Genomic DNA, 13,299 nt, shown 5'->3' with positions numbered 1-13,299 from the left:
CCTACAGTGTTGCAGAGACTGTCCTGGGCGTTTTGAACTCATCAGCAAACAAAGCAGACAATGAGTGCATGGAGTTTATTTTAGTGGAAGGACACAGGTACTAAGTAATAATCTTAATCTATGAGGATTAACCCATGTTCCAAGGTGATGCATATCTGTGAAAACTAGACAAAGAGAGGGTCATTTTAAAGTCACTTCCATGTTTAGGTACTTCACAGACACTCTTAATCACCAAAATAACCCAATCCTGCAAATGGAAAACTAAGAAAATTCAAGCTCAGGGAAATTAAGAAATTCTGATCTTTAAAATCCAAAGGCCATATCATGTTATCTCCCTTTAAAATGTCAAACTAAAGATTCAGGCAAAATTCAGATGAAATAAGTGAGAAAGCATTCATTCTGGAAGGGCTTCAGGAAGAGATGACGTTTGAGTTGGGTGTTTAAAGGAGGAGAGAAGGACTCTAAACATATGAGAGTAGATATTCCTTTCAAAACATCAGCTATTCAGTTTAAATTTATGTGATTGTACAATGATTTTATATTGCAAACAAGACCCTCAAAAGGTTTTCCTGCTCAATGGGAACTTGTTTTTCTAATAGCCCACAGAATGCCACAGCACTGAAATAGAATGCAAAGAACACACTCACAAGAAGGAATGGAACAGTGTTTTTTAAGCCTGGGGTGCTGGGCTGAGGTGACCTCTCTGGAAAGAAGCAGTTGGGGATCCCAGTCCCTCCTGCCAGGGGTGATGGCCTCTCAGCAGCAGTTGCTCTGGCATCTTAAGGAAGTCTGTTGCATGACCGTCCTTGCTCATTCTTCTGTGTGGTGGATTCCTGCCAGTGGCTCTATCATTACACAAATTGGGGCTATTTTTTCAGGTCTGCCTTTATTTGTTGTAATGCTCTGGCTCTCTGCCAAACCTCTTTTGAACTAAAGGCTTACATGCATTTGCTAAAGAATATGAATTGAGTTTTTTCCATTATCTGACCATGTTCTTTTGAAGTCTGATGATCTTTTTCCTAATGTTTCTATTGGTTTTTGTATGCTTTTGATTGAAGTGTAACGTATATACAGAGAAAGTACAAAAATTGTAAATGAAGATCTTGGAGGATTTTCACAAAGCAAACCCACTTGAGTAGCCAGCACCTCTACAAAGAAAAGAATCTTTCCAGCTGGGTGTGATGACTTACACCTGCAATCCCAGATATATATATGTTTAAGACTTGGGGTATAATAATCTCTCTTCTGGCCATCCATTGTAAGGAGGTTTCTGGGTGGTAGACCTAGGAATACATTTTTTTAAAATTTAAACCAGTTTAATTTAAGAATTTCCAACATGGAGAACTCTGATACAAAGCATCCAAGCACAGGACACAGAACTACACAAACAGCATTCTTATGGGTCACTAGCAGACATGAGAACTTGCACCCTTCTGGAGACACCCGAGCTCACTGGTGAACTCTGCTTCCAGTACTCCTGCAAAGCACACCCCAGGCTCAGTTCATGTTCTCAGCCCATCAGCTTCAGTCACGTTCCCACACTTACAGATCAGTAACGGAAGAGAACACACACCACACAGCATTCACAGCAGTTGACAAAAGGGGAGGGGAAGTACAAGTATCATTTTGCTTAACACGTTCAACTAACATGGGTTATCCAAGAACGAAACTCAAAGTCTTCCAACAGGAGTGGATGTCCTTTAATGCCAAAACATTTGTACATTATTTGCTATCATTGTTCCCTGTGCACTGTCTCACCAAAACCACAGGATTGAAAGACACATGTCTCCAAGTTAAAATATATCCATTATGCACCCACCAAGTCTCTGAAGGCACTCTCTCCTTTTCTCGCTCATACTAGCCTTTCATGCCTTGGCACCACCATCAATCACCACCATCAATCCCATACAAGGTTTCAAAAGTTCAACAGCCTCTGGTTCCATGTGTTCATAGCGTTGATACAATTCCATGAAATAAAGAGTAGTGGATAAAAATGGGACACCCAACCATCAAAGACTCAGCCTGTGCGCATGATGACGAATTTTTGGATGAGAAAGCATGAAGACAGACGTATTCCTATGGTAGAATATTTACAGCACTACTTTTAATGAAGTGTTTCTTCCATAAACATTTGAAATGAGATGAAGTGCAGAGATTAAACGAAGTCTTCATATTGTACTTTTGTACGTGAAGGGAGACAAGTGTTAAGAAAAACAAAAGCAAAAGAGCCAAACACGTTGACATCATGCTCTCTCAAAAGGAGATTTTTCTAAGGAAAACAAAGAAAAGAATGTAGTTCTAACCAATGGTTTCTACTTTGAACATGCAAAGAATTCACTTAACAAGTCCAGGGATAAAATGTTATAGGAGAAACCTCTTGATATCAATTGTAGTGTGTTGGTTTACCAATCAGGCAAACAGCAGTTCACTTTCAGCCTCTCAATATTTCAACCTTTTATGTAACAAAACTTGTAAGATTCCTTTAGCGCTTCCTCTTTTTCCAAAGAAAAGTGTCAAAAATACTGCTGAATATACTCCACACTGAACAAACCAATTCTGAAAATTCTTAGTATGTTATTTTACAATATACTTGCCATGAATTTAGAAAAATTTGAATTCCCACTATTCCACATCAACCAACCATAGCCCACTCTTTACTTCCTCCAGCCAGAAGACTTAGAACCCATGCTTGAGCCAAAGCCTGACCCTGCATTCAATGTAGATCCCCAACCAATTGCCACACCAGAGTTAGAACCACTGTAAGAGTTATTTCCAGAACCAAAAGCGTGATTTGACTCTCTCTGCATGTTACCCTGGCTTTGGTTATTACCTGATGGGCCTGACTGGTTCTGCTGACTGGCTAACATGCCCATCATACCCCACTGCTCTGCAGTGCTGCCTGAGCTGCAGCCATCATTGCTGGATTAATGCTGAAAGCACCAAAGTTTATCCCTCCACCCATATTACTATCCTGATTATTTCCCAAGCCAGCTCCACCCCCTCTACTGTGGGGAACCCGCCCTGGTTCCCAAAGCCACCTGCATTTCCACCAAATCTTCCCCTTCTCTCTAACTGTCTATTGCTACTTTGCTTAGGCTCAGCATTGGATATATGCGCGCTGATTCCTTTAATGATCAAGTCTTCTCCACAAAGAGACTGGGCAACCTGATGATCTGCAAATGTACCAAAGGCAAAAGCCCTGAATGGTTTTGGAATGATGACATCCACCACTTTGCCATATTGACAGAATATGTCAATATGTCAATATTGACATATTGACAGAAGAACTGCTGCAGCTCTTCAGCAGTCATGTCCTCTGTACAACACCCAACAACACCTTTCTGCTTCTCAAAGCCTCACCCAGGCTTTGCTTAGAATTAAGAAGTTTATAGTCACACCATCGTCCATCTATCATATGTCATTGTGACATCAGCTGGGTTTCATAGTTGGTAAAACGAACAAAGTCAGACCCTTTTGAATGACCAGTTTTAATATCTTTCTTGACCTGTACCATAAGAACTTCTCCAAAGGTACTAAAATATTCTTTTAAACCCTGTTCAGTTGTTTTCCACAGGAGACCCAACACTATTAAATCAGATATTTTCTGGACTGCTCTTCTCACTTTCACTGCTCATTAAGCATCTATCTCATCCACTGAGACACTGGATTCCTGTAGCGCAGCCCACAGGGCCCCGGAAACTGGGCTGTAACGGTGGACAGCAGCACTGTCCTGTCGTCTTCTTATGGTATCTCAATGGATATCTCATCATTCTCATCTTCCATTACCCGAATATATTCAGATATCTTATTTCTCTGCTAGGCCACTGCTAGGAAGAGCGACAGGGAAACTGAGGCAGTGAGGAGTCCAAGAGCAGCCTAGCTACTGCTTCATTCCCACAAAAATCTAGGTCCTCTTTTCAATTTATCATGATGGTATGCACAAGCTAAGTGATTGAAAAAGTAAACAGGGAGTCTTTGCTCCCATTTCCTGCATGAGAGAGGAACTGTTTCTCTCTCTCTCCATTCCCTCTCCTTTGTCTATACCAAAATAAACCCTGTGATCCTAAAATAAATCCTGGCTAAAACTTCAAAAGAAAGAAAACGTTAACAGGTAGGGAAAGGAAGATGTATGGCTTCATTTGTTTATTCTCTGCAGAGTAATGAATCAATTTATTTTGTCTGCATGTGGCCAACTGATCAGTGTGTGAAGCTGGCAGTTTACATCCAGGTCTTCTCCCAGCTACAATTTCCCCCACTGCAGCAGCTGGGCCTGCAAGACCAAGTCTTGACATGTCAGAGGCCTTATTAAAAATTAAAAGGAAACCCCAAACCTTTGCTTGTTTTTTGTGAGATTTTATTTTCTTCCAATTAGATCTGAGAAATTTTTAAAATTCATTTCTCCAAAATATTAATCCAGTTGTGGTTTTATAATTAATTAAGCAACTTTTGAGTTTTGAGGTCACCTGGCTTTAGAAAAAGGAAGCTTAAGCATTTATGGGTATAAGGTAAGGATTCTGTGGTCTCATTTGTTGTGTGAGTTGTCTGGTGAGGAACAGGCTACAACAGAGAGATATAAAGAAAGGCCCATGCCTGATTTATCAAAGACTCCCGGTTGACTTCTATGTTGTGATGGGCTCTGGGGATATCATAATCCCCTAAGATTGTGGAACCCCAACATGACTCCAGGGACCTGGGACCTGGAACTAGGAAGAAGGCGTGCTTATTGTATTTCACTCTCATGAGCTCGTCTGACTGCCAGGATGCTGGCAGAGCTAGGAGGAGTCATACATTGCCTGTGCCTAGCTGTGGTGCTGCAGAGTTCTTGAACTCTCTAAGTGGAGTCCTGCTCACAATTTGTCACTCTGTCCCTAGATTTCTCCCCTTTGAATTCTGCTTTCTTCCAAGGAAGTCCAATCCTAAACTTGCTGTTACTTCAAAATAAATGATAAGAAATAGGTCTGTCTATTAACCTCTTTGGGGGTTTATGCTATTATAAATTATGTAATTGTTATAACAGCATATATTAATATTATACTAATATTAAAATATTAATCCAGGATAATTTAAAAGACATTGGAGAGGCATTTTAGACATTGTAATTAATCAATGGGGGAGATTTTAGAGTCAGGACTTTCCATCATTCATTGGCTTATAAGGCTGACTTATCTGGAAGACTATACAAGATGTCTTAATTCTTAATTTTTCAATATGGGCCAAAAATAGTGAAACACTCAAGAATTGCAGATAATTTTTTATGGCTTCTAATAGCTCCAATAAGCATATGTGTCTGAAGACAGCTAACCTTTTCTCATTAGATGTCATTGTCTTTTCAGTTCAACCCTTCAGATCACAAGCCTATGTCACATTGCTTAACAAAACTGCTTGGTTGACACAAGCTCTGTGATGGCAATTGGAATAAGTCGCTGGAATTGAAATAAAAGCAGTAGATTTTTAGTTCAGAATGTATCAGCCATTAGCCCAAATAACAGATACTTTGATCCTATGGTTCTTTCAGTTGTGGACTAGGAGAAAGTTGGCTGATCAATGTGTGGCACTGTGAGGTTGATCGGTTCTTATCTGAGCTAAAACTAGTTAAAGATGATGTGACATTTTTATTGTCCACAATCACTTTGTAGGAAATAGTACTGTCTTTTACAATAAAAAGAGGAAAAAGAAAGGAGGAGAAGGAGGAAGAGAAAAAGAACTTATCACTAGTTTTGATTTGGATATTTTGTCAAATATCCACAGTGGATTGTAGATTGTGTTGTTTTTAGGCAGTTCAATTGCTTCTTTAATAAAATTTTCTGTCAACTTTGATAGCTAACAGAAGGAACTGGAGGAAGCTGAGTGTGTTTTGAAGATACCACTGGATTCTGGATCCACACAGCTTTGTGAGTGGCAAATCGAAGCTTCTGAGCCTCTATTTACCTTGTCCATAAAAATAAAATCCCAGTATATTCCCTAAAAATTTTAGATTGTGATGAGGTTAAGTCACTATAGAAATGAAAATTATTAAAATGTTTTTAGAATCAAAGTAATTTTAAAATAAAATTAGCTTTATAATATAACCAGAGCCATAGTGTTTTTCTCATATGCTAAATGTAATAGGTTTGAATTTTGGATTACTGCTACTATCAGTGACTTGGAACAAATGATTTGATCCCTTAGACTTAGTTTTCTCACCTATCCTGCAGATTAGTGAGTTTTTGTGAGTATTTTTGACTCTAATAATGTACATAAAAGTACAGTGCAACATGACTGGCTGCAACCAAGTCAAGTTTTTGTGAGTATTTTTGACTCTAATAATGTACATAAAAGTACAGTGCAACATGACTGGCTGCAACCATCACCAGTAGCATTCTGGGTTAAATGAAGGTAAGGTTTCTCCAACTGGACTAATTTTGACCATGTTTATGCCAACATGAAACAGAGTTAGTGTTTATGTGTAATCTGAATCATTCAGTAATTTCTTTTGCTGTATCCTTTATTTAATGGAGAAGTGCCTGATAGGCTACTTCATGGCCATCTTTATTTTAGAGAGAAGTGTCTTTTAAGCATGGTTAAAGCTTGTTCCACACAGAGGTACCATTATGGAAACATAAGTCTCTTGCTTGTGTTTATGGATTGGATAAATCTTCTTTGAGTCAAGCATACTACTTGGATTAATGCCAGGAGTGCAGGTACAGACAGGAAAGGTACTAAGGAGAGTCCTCTCTACTCTCCATGGTTGAGCCAGCTCATTTGAAACCACCATGAATAATTCAGGCATTATCTTGGTATGATGCAAAATCTATGCTCATTTTGGATCTTTGATCTGCCCTGGTGTCCACCAGGTCCCTCACCATCCCTATAATAAACTCATTGTAACCCTTGGGTGCTTTACTGCCAGAATGACTCCAATCTAGTTGTGCCCCTTGTAAGCCTTACTCACACACCCAAAGCTCAGAACAGAGTCAGGTATATTTGTCCTAACTGTCACAGCTGATTAAGTTCTCATTTCTATGGAACAACAGCTTAGAACTTAAAAAGCAAATGTTGGCAAAGACCTACTTTTAATTGCTTATTATAATATACACAAAGACTAAGAATTTCTTAAGAGCGTAAGGAGAATATTCCAACAAGTACTGAACACTCCATCTTTTCATAATTACAAAATTAAATTTGGAACAGAATAAATTGGGAGATGATTTGCCTTAATAATATGGATGTGACTAGAAGTTGAACTTTGAAATGAGTATTACAAAGCAAATCTAATCATACTTTCAAATACAAGTAAGAACACTTAGAGATCACTTTAGAATACCAAGTACATGTAGATTTTATAAAACTCTGACATGATATCCTTTATAACACTCTACCATGATCTTATGCATTTCTTCAAATTCTGAATGCTGCACTGTGAATATATTAAATCATTTCCAAAGCTCTGTTATTGATCACAGATATTCTGATTAAAATAAACAATGGAACACACAGTAATACGAGTGTTTTCTATTATTTTATCAGAATCAGGTTACTAAAGTCATCTCTGCATATTATTTTCCGACAATTTCTCAAAACCTGGATTTATCTTCTTTATTCTAGCAAGGAACCTCATTTAGTTTAGTAATAGATCCATCAGAAAGGAGATGAAACTCTGCCCTCTTCCTCCCCCCACACAAAAAATGGTACTGTATTCTAGGCATATTTGAACTCATGTGTAAATTTGGGGTAACAGAGTAGGCCTTCTCCTCTTTGTACTCTTATTTTGGGGAGATGGAGAATCAAGCCATATCTACTGAAGCCCTGCCACAGTAGGATTGTGTGGTATACAGAGAGGCACAGAAAGCTGCCCCCTAAACTTTATGCTACTGTGTTCGTTCACTTGAAATTCACTTTTTACAATGGACATTTTGAAGTAAATGTACTCCAGAGAACTACTAAAAGAAATCAAGTAATCAACAAATGACATTTGTGCCAAATGCAGAACAGCATTCTCTTCATAGGTTGGTGCATATTTGCACCCATTTTTTAAAAATCCTGTCAGTATACAAACCAGGAAGTAGTGCTTACCTGAAATAGTTCAAATGTTCTTGACTTTTCTCTGTCTTTCAGGCTACCAGCTTTATGTTTGCCCTAAAACATTTGTAAAACTGGTTCCATCTTTATGCAATGAGAATTATTTTTTATTTGATGTACTTTTCAGGGTATGGCAAGGAGAGGATGAGGGAAGGGTCTAGTAGATGGTTACATGAGCTTGAGTATACAGGTCTGATTTCACCTGAAAAAAAAACCCATAATTTTCCTATGTTCAATTTCTTATTGCTTTCCATAAACAATATACTTAGCATGAAATTTCTGAGAACAGGAGAGGCTCTACCAAGGACCATGACATAGGCCTGGGTCAATTTGAAGATGAAAGGATCAAAAGTAACATCACATTTCTTATCATGGCGGTCAGCCAAGTCACTGGCGCGGTTTTTAATTAAACCCAAGTAAGATCTAATAGAGGTACCGAGAACAGAGTGGTAACTCTTCTGAGTGGCACTGGCTTTTCTGACCTCAAAGCAAGCATTCAGACTTGCATGCTATGGAAACACGGAGTGCCATCTGCGTGCCATGTCGCTCTAAGAACTGTCTTCATGCTTTGTCCAACCCCATGAAAACCCCACCAACCCTATTAAAATGACCTGGCACATACTGGAAGGTAAAATTAGTCCATGCCCTCAGAATGAGGGGTCTTTTTAATCCAGTCTGAACGTGCTCCTCTCCTTCCTGGAGAATTGCTTACTCCTAGCCAGGGCTTATTTGCTTTGCTCAAGAGGCCCATGTGCATGTGAAATTCCCTACACTTTGTGCTCCACCTTCCTTAGGGAGAAACTAGAAGCTCATTCCCAGGTATCCTTGCAGCAAAGACGTAAGTATCTGTCTTAAGTTTGGCCAACCCTAGGACACCTTTGTGAAAAGCTCTGATTCAGAAGAAGAGAATGTGGGAAAGTAGCCATCTATTTGTAGAGGTGGTTGGAAAGGTGCCTGACTTTTTGAGGGCAGCAGAGGCAAAGGTTCTGGCCTTGTTTCAGTGATGGAGTCATGGCAGCACTTCATCACTGCATCCCATGTTGTGATTTGGAAGTTCACTCTTACTGTGTTGGCTCTAAGCTTGGTCCTGTGCTCTTCTCAGAGATTCTTCAAGCTACTTAACATCCTTTAACAGGGTCTTTTTCTGATTGAATTATCTCATACCCTTTTATTTACAACTAAGAACACTGAAAGAGATGCAGATAGGGTTTTCTTTTTATAATGACTTTTTTTTTAGTCCAACACTATAATTTTATAACTTTGCCTATTCCAGAGACTTGTACTTAAAGTTCTTGAAGAACTTACTTCTTTTGTAAAATGCGTGTTTTAAACACTCATTTGAAGAGGTATAAACAACTTTTAAACAGTCTCACAGACATCTTTAGAGTGATTCAGAAAGTGAGATGTACTCTGAATGTGAGCTTTGTTGATAAAAACATACTAAACAAAATGTAAGAAAAAAATTAAGTGAGTAGTGACATTAAAGGAGTGGGGATCGAGGGGGAAATAACAGAATAGCGTGCAGAGAGAGCATGGCATGTTAACACAGCACAATTCTCACTCCACACTGATATGTTGAATAGTGCATAATGAGCCCTACCTGCTGTGAAATGTGGACAGGAGATTAAAGTTAACTTTAGATTTTGGGAAAGAAGAAGGGAGGGGGAATAGATGCCTGAGAAAGGACTGGAGGAGAAAGCAGATTCCAGATCTCAAGGCAAAGGCCTTTTTCAGGACAACCATAGACTTGGGCCCTGGGATGGCTTAGGAGAAGCTGTGCCTTTGTGGAGGGTTCTTCCCAGGTGGGGGAGCAGCCTCCAAGAGTGAGCATGGCAATACACAAACAAAACCCAACACAACACCCACCAAAAAAGAATAAGCAGTGTGTGCATTAAATGTGTTATGTAAACAGCTGCTTCTACTTGGAAGGAGTCCCTTGGCTTAAAGATCTCTGGTTTAGATTTTTGCATATTGCATGTTTCTTGCTCCCATCACACTTATTAAATGCTCCTACTAGTGGGATATTTTGCTTGATCTTACATAGAGAAAATCAGAAAGAAATTGTTCCTGGCCACTAGGAGTTTACAGTTCAGGTCTCAGTGAAATGTTTTGTGTTTACCTTTCTTGCCCCAGTCCACCTAGTAAAATGCAGATTTATATTTTGGCAGGCATTTGATAGAGATGATCAGAGGGTTGAGATCAACCTTTCCCTAACTTTTCTCCTTTTAAATATCAATGTTCTGAAAGCATTAAAATGCTCTATTCACTTTTGCTTTTTCTATTGCTAAAGTAATTTTAAGATCAAATACAAATAAATTCAAAGAATAATGTATTTATGGATAATCAAAGAACAACATGGAAAGCTATTTGTCTCTCTTCTTTTCTCCTAAGTATTAGATCTAAAAGAAACTTAAAAAGGAAAACAAACTTTGTAATTTGTTACTGTCTTTGATCTAAGTGTTTTGGGGCCCCAGAATTATTGCATGTAACAAAAACAAGATTTTAAGTAAGAACAAAATACTACCTGAATCTTTAGTGTATGTAGCTTTATTGAATAAGAACATTAATGGTTTTAAAATGTAGTACTATCCCTTGCCCAATAAAATTGTTTTAGAATACATTACCCAAAAACAACCTATGACTAAAAATATGAAAAATAAAAATATCTTAAAATATTCTACATTAAAACATCTTGAGCAAGAAAGCTAAGAAGACAGCAGGTCAGAAATCTAAGAAATCAAAGACTTAATGAGGAAAAAATTGTCCCAGCTCCCTTTGCATGAGGATTTAAGGTGTCAAGCTGGCATACTAAACATAATGATTGTAGTTGTTGGTAAACAATCTGAATATTATGAACTTTAAATTTATTCTTCCTGCTAAAAGGAAATACCTTATTTTACTAACAGCATAGAAAAATACTAAGTGATTTTAGCACCTTAGATATTTCATGTTTCATGTGTTACTATCAGACACAGTTTATGCTGAGGAGATCATGAAATATTGTCTTTTTCTCCTAACATAATTTAAATTTTTCCTTGTCTTTTTAGAGATTCTTTATTAGTAACGTTTGAATGGACACATCTTATTTCATCACACAGGGACACTACAGGGTTCTAAGTCAGTCTTCCATTGCTGGATGTTTCTAGTTTTGTGCTGCTATAAGTAAGACTGTATCGAACAGCTTTGTAGGTAAGGTTTCCTGTTGTCAGGGTTCCACCTTAGGAAAGTCTCTGAAAGGGGAATTTTTTTTTAAAATCATAGTTTTGTTGTACTGTATCTGAAAGTGGATTATTGTACCCAGTAGTAAAATTGGATTTAGAGCTCTCGCTGTGTACCATGAATTGTTTCTTTAAGCCTCTATTTAATGCCCCTCAGGAAACTAACAAAAAGAACATTCATGAGGTTTTATAACCTGTGTTCTGAATTGTCTCATTTTCATATTCTCCTCCCTGTTTTCAAAAGTAACTGAATTGTATTTACATTAAGAAATGCAATGAGAAAGAATCAGGCACAGCATTCTTTGAATGTTGAAGAAGTGGTCTGCTCTGCGCTAAATGACCCCTTAAAAAAACATGAGGCAGAGTTGCTGTCAGATTTCATTGTCAAGGGAAGTTGTGCCCTTAGTGAAAAGCTGGTATCTGAGGTCAAATGCAGCCCCCGCCCCCAGCACCAATGCTGGCTGTGGAGCACCAGGGACTTCAGAAGCCAGGCTGCTGCTCCTTTTCCAGTGTCAGGGAAGGCTTATGGTTTGCTTTTATTTTGGTGGTGATATGATTTTCTTTTCTTAAAAATAAATTTTATTTTATTAATTAAATTTGTAACAGCTTTAAATTAATAATTTTCACATTTGGGAATCTAAGTCAGGACCTTGTGCTCTCCACTTGGGCTACACCCCCAGCCCTTTGGTTTTTGAGACAAGAGTTTTGCTTCTCTCTTTGCCCTGATTGACAGTTTCATCCTGTCTCCACCTTCTAAGTAGCTGGGATTAAACGTGTGCCACCACATGCCCGGCACTTAAAATGTTTTGATGAAAAATAATACGTTGCCACACTAAATTGCCTTTTACTGAGTATTAGTGAAATTGAGTATTTGTTCATTACGCGTTTGTGGTTCCTCCATGGTGGTTTCCAATTTATTTCCTTTATCTACTTACTTAGGAGTATTTTTTCTTAATAATTTGTATAAGCGTTTTGAGGGTTTTTTTAATTTTTATTTTATTCATATGTGCATACAATGATTGGGTCAATTCTCCCCCCTTCCACACCCCTCCCTTACCACCCATTCTGCCCCCTCCCTCACCCCCCCTACCCCCTTGCTACCCAGCAGAAACTATTTTGCCCTTATTTCTAATTTTGTTGTAGAGAGAGTATAAGCAATAATAGGAAGGAACAAGTGTTTTTGCTGGTTGAGATAAGCATAGCTATACAGGGAGTTGACTCACATTAATTTCCTGTGCATATGTGTTACCTTCTAGGTTAATTCTTCTTAATCTACCCTTTTCTCTAGTTCCTGGTCCCCTTTTCCTATTGGCCTCAGTTGCTTTAAAGTATCTGCTGTAGTTTCTCTGCATTTAGGGCAACAAATGCTATCTAGTTTCTTAGGTGTCTTACCTATCCTCATATCTCCCTTGTGTGCTCTTGCTTTATCATGTGATCAAAGTCCAATCCCCTTGTTGTGTTTGCCCTTGATCTAATGTCCGCATATGAGGGAGCACATATGATTTTTGGTCTTTTGGAGCAGGCTAACCTCACTCAGAATGATGTCCTCCAGTTCCATCCATTTACCAGCGAATGATAACATTTCATTCTTCTTCATGGCTGCATAAAATTCCATTGTATATAGATACCACATTTTCTTAATCCATTCGTCAGTGGTGGGGCATCTTGGCTGTTTCCATAACTTGGCTATTGTGAATAGTGCTGCAATAAACATGGGTGTGGAGGTGCCTCTGGAGTAACAGTCTTTTGGGTATATCCCCAAGAGTGGTATTGCTGGATCAAATGGCAGATCAATCTTTAGCTTTTTAAATAGCCTCCAAATTTTTTTCCAGAGTGGTTGTACTAGTTTGCATTCCCACCAACAGTGTAAGAGGGTTCCTTTTTCCCCACATCCTCGCCAACACCTGTTGTTGGTGGTGTTGCTGATGATGGCTATTCTAACAGGGGTGAGGTGGAATCTTAGTGTGGTTTTAATTTGCATTCCTTTATTGCTAGAGATGGTGAGCATTTTTTCATGTGTTTT

At 38.5% G+C, this 13,299-nt stretch overlaps 1 pseudogene; it reads right to left on the bottom strand.

The window, feature by feature from the left end:
- Positions 1-2,731: 2,731 nt before the first annotated feature.
- The window catches only part of LOC141424303 (TAR DNA-binding protein 43 pseudogene), a 28,026-nt pseudogene continuing 17,458 nt past the window's right edge, over positions 2,732-13,299 (bottom strand).

This window comes from Castor canadensis, chromosome 6, assembly GCF_047511655.1.
Source record: "Castor canadensis chromosome 6, mCasCan1.hap1v2, whole genome shotgun sequence".
Taxonomy (NCBI): domain Eukaryota; kingdom Metazoa; phylum Chordata; class Mammalia; order Rodentia; family Castoridae; genus Castor; species Castor canadensis.
The sequence above is the reverse complement of the archived record's forward strand: the minus strand, read 5'-3'. Positions and strand labels throughout refer to the sequence as shown.